Source organism: Geospiza fortis, unplaced genomic scaffold (assembly GCF_000277835.1).
Source record: "Geospiza fortis unplaced genomic scaffold, GeoFor_1.0 scaffold200, whole genome shotgun sequence".
Classification (NCBI taxonomy): domain Eukaryota; kingdom Metazoa; phylum Chordata; class Aves; order Passeriformes; family Thraupidae; genus Geospiza; species Geospiza fortis.
In genome coordinates, this window is record NW_005054353.1 from 2481324 (window position 1) to 2485569 (window position 4246).

The window sequence follows — 4246 nt, forward strand, 5'->3', positions numbered from 1 at the left end:
TGAGCTTCTGAGTGGATATTTCTCAGTAACTAGATGTGGCATGTTTGTTGCTCTACCCACTACTGTAGTATCTTTGCACCTAAAACACAAGTATTTTTTAGTAGGGCTGTGTGAGTTAGTAAGTATTGCAATGTTTTTATTTCTCCTGTGTGAGAAACTGAGAACAATACTGGGAATTGTTCTCATGAACACAAACTTATGCAGGAGTGAGGAACTTGAACTAGTTCTTTCATCCAAACATTTACAGCATCTTTTCTTTCATGACCTCTAAAGACCTCCTTTAGATTATGTAGAATGTATATTTCCAGACTGCTCATGCTGCCACCTTCTTAAAATACTGATTTTTAATTTTTTAGTGCTATTCCCCCTTTTTACAAAGCTCTGGGAAAAAATTGCTTTTGTGGTAACTGCTCTACAAAAAGTAAAGTAATTTTGAAGTTATAGCAATACTGTGGGCTTAAAAATAGGTAAATTATCAAAGTGTGAAATATGAAGCAATAATCGAAACATTGACTGGCAGTGAAAGTCATCAGTGGTAGATTGAGACTGTAGCACTTTGTGTGTTCCAGGGCAGCTGCACCAGAAAAAACAGACTCAGAATTCCCAGGGTGATCCTTGCAGGCAAAGAGACTGTGACCTCTCTGGGTGCTGTAACCAAGTACCCAAGCAGTGAATGGGAAGTTACAGTTCTGTTTGAATGCTCACAGCAGTGATGAGGAGAAGGAAACTGAGAGAAAAGGGGCACAGAGATGAGTCAGGGCCTGGAAGACTGTTTGCCTTATGGTGAGGGGCAGTGCAGAATCTCGTAAGCAGCTTCTCTAACAAAAGGTATTTATTTATTGTATTTATTTATTTGCTTTCCTCTTGTTATCTGAATGAAGTTAAACCATTCATGTTCAAAGGGCATTTCTGAACCTGTGAGAATGACTTCTCCCTGGAAAGAGGGGAGCTGATCTCCATCAGCTGAAGTTGTAAGCTGGCAATCTTCTGGAAGATGTACTGTGAATCCAGCTATTTACACTGATACAGCCATTTTAGTCTTGTTTTGTGCCACTGTTTGCAAGAAGCTGCAGCTTCTCCAAACCTGGAATTATGTGTGCCAAATAGTCTTTCTCTGAATGAAGATGTCATAAATCAGTTCAAATTATGCATTGCACTGAGTTTTCAGGTTGCATAGAAAATCTTTCAAAGGACAAGATAAGTTTAGCATATCAAATAATCCTTGATTTGTGAAATAAACAGCACCAGAAATTCCAATATGGTACTTTCATAGTAGATGTTGTTTATACTGTATCTTACTCTTCTATTTTGCTAAATGTGTTTAATGAAAACCAGGGTAGACTTTACCTAGAGTGTAAATTTATGCACATAGTTGGAAAAATAAGTCTAATTTTGAAAATATAAACAAAATAATGTTTATAACATTTAAAATGTGCTATTACCAGAGAAGAAAAAAAAAACAACAAAACAAACCTGCAGTATTTAAAACCTCCTAGTTTTTTAGAGTAAAAACCCCAACAATTCAGCGATGGAGCACTAACAAGCTGAAGTATCACACTATTTTCTTTGACAACTGTTCAGCTGATTTACAGAAAACTGTAACTCCTGTTTCCTTACAGGATACAGAATATATTTGGTTTAAACAGTCAAATCCAGTTGAAATTCAGAAGCAAAATAGAAAAAAAAAAAAAGGAAAGTTGAACTTTTTAAATAAAAATAAGTTGATTCTGCAAAACACTGAAAAATGCAGTAGCTGAAGAGAATGAGGAATCCTGTTTTGCTGTGGAGTTTGACCACCCACTCTCAACGTGCTGTTTCAGAAGGCTGCACATCAAAGGACAGATTCTGCATCCTTCCCTTCACACTGGCCACTTGTTGGATCAGTCTTTGAAGGCATCTGGCTGCTCTCTGCCTGCATTCACTGGTAAAGCTCACTGCCAGTATTAACCAGTGGTGTTTGCAGTAATTGAGATGGCTGGCACCAAAGGTATTTCAGAGTCTCATGAGTATAGATGTTATTTCCTGCAAGTTTCTTTTTTTTTTTTTTTTGCACTTATTCTTTCACACCTTTACACTTACCATACTTGTATTTTTTAATGGACTGAAGTTTAATTAAAGCAACTTATACCATGCATTCATGAAATTTCTGCTTTGTATACCTAGAAGTGGAGCTCAGAATGTATTTCTGATGTATGTCTATGAAATCCACTTCTCTTTATTAACTGGATTTTAGTTCCTATTAAAAAGCATTTGAGATTAAAAGTATAATTAATCTTAAAGTTATAAAAAATTTATAATTTAAATTATAATTAAAAACAAGCCAGGACATTTATATCTGAGCTCTTCATTAATGTTTATTCCCTGCATTTCAAACTTTGATCACTGAAACAAAATGTGAAATAAAAGTTAACTTTCTTTCAGGTTTTACTAGTCAAAATAAAGTAATGGCCAATGAGCTCTTTAAACAAATTCCCTTCATTAAATGAGTCAGAGCTGGTTTCTTAGCACAGACAGGAGCTGGAGAGGGGAGTAGTTCCTGCTGTTTGGAAGTGTCCTGGATTAAAGCACTTTTTGTGGAAGGGCGGTGCTAAACAGGCACTCAGTACTGGGCAGAGATGATGTGGAGGGACACTGACTTCCCTCCCAGAGAGCACACTCATGTACAGCAGGATAGTCATGAGAGAACATCAGATATTTTAAGGGGAAAGGTATTTTAGGACTCATTTTTGCCATACAAGGGGAAGAGAAACAGTAAGAAGACCTTTTGTTGCCATTGAATAAGTTTCTCAGAGAGGTGACGGGGAATGATTAGACATGGTCACCAAAGGGATCTTAACAGGAAAAAGGATGTTCCATGTTGGTTGTGTATGAAGGACTAAGAAGAGAATGTGTGCCCCAGTTTATCTTCCTGATGTTCTACCTTACCACATGAAACTGGATCACAAGAAATTCATAGTAAATTATTTATCAGTTGAAGGCTTAACCTATCTGGGAAGCATTCCCTCCAGACCCAAATCCAGTAGTATCATACCTACTATCCAGGAATGCAGGTAAGTCTTGAATGACTGAAGATGGAGGCTTTGAGGAAGCTGAAGCAGTTGAGCACTGTGTTTGAGTCACTGGTGTTGCCCACTGGACACTGTCCCATCTGGGACTTGCTCTCCTCCTGCCAGATTCCTACAGGCACGGCTGTGATCCAGACTTCCAAGTAAAGAACAAGTGGATGCACTGCAGGGATAAATAATCTAGACACATGAATCTGTGAACTGTGGAGACATGGCACTGATAGGTGTGATGTGCCAGTGGGTGGATGAAATGCAAATGTGTTGGGCTGGCTGAAGTCAGGGCTCACCATGCAAATTATTTTATTTTTCCTAAAATTATTGTCAAAATTTTTCTCAACATTTTAGTAGGCAAGATTATCCTGAGGAAAACTTAAAGATGCTGATAGCTGTGATGAGGTTCTCTATGGACAGTCACCAAACCAGTAGGAAAAGCCAAGAAAGCACACATGCATACACACACACAAACACAACACATACAAAAGAAAAAAAAGAAGGAATTTGCCTTTTAAATTAATATTACTTCAACAGCATTTTTAGGGCACACATCCTGAAAGTTCCTCTACTTGACAATGGGAAATGAACTCATAAGTAAGATCTGTAATCAGCCAAGAGGTGCTGTAATTACAGCAAAGTTACAAGGATAGAAGCAAGGAAACCAGCATTAAGTTATGCCTCACAAAAGAGTAGTTAGATGTGCACCTGCTGTAAAAATATAACTTAAAGAAGAGCTCAAAACCACATTTTTCTTCACAGGAACCTGGCAGGTCTTTTGCTGTTCTGGCCAAACACAATTTCATCTCCACATGAGCCAGGGATTCAGGTGCTCGATCCTTTCCAGTGCTACTGTACCAGTCTCTTGTTGATGCAAATATGTTGAATCAAATATGATTCCTATATTAGCATGTAAAACTTGAATGCAAGAGTTTACCTGTTTCAGTATCCTCAGGGCTGAAGGATGACCCCACTGAGCCACTTGTGGTAATCCTCATTGTGCCTGACCCAGCAGCCCCTGTCCATGCATTGCCTTTTCAGTGGCAGTGGGTCATGTGTGAGCAGATGCTGGAGGTGCTGCCCAGAAGCTCCACAGCCCTGCTTGCCTCAAGCCATGGCACTTTTTCACTGAGGTCCATGTGGGAAAGCTCCACCACTACATCCAAGAAGCAGAGCTGCAGTGATCAAGT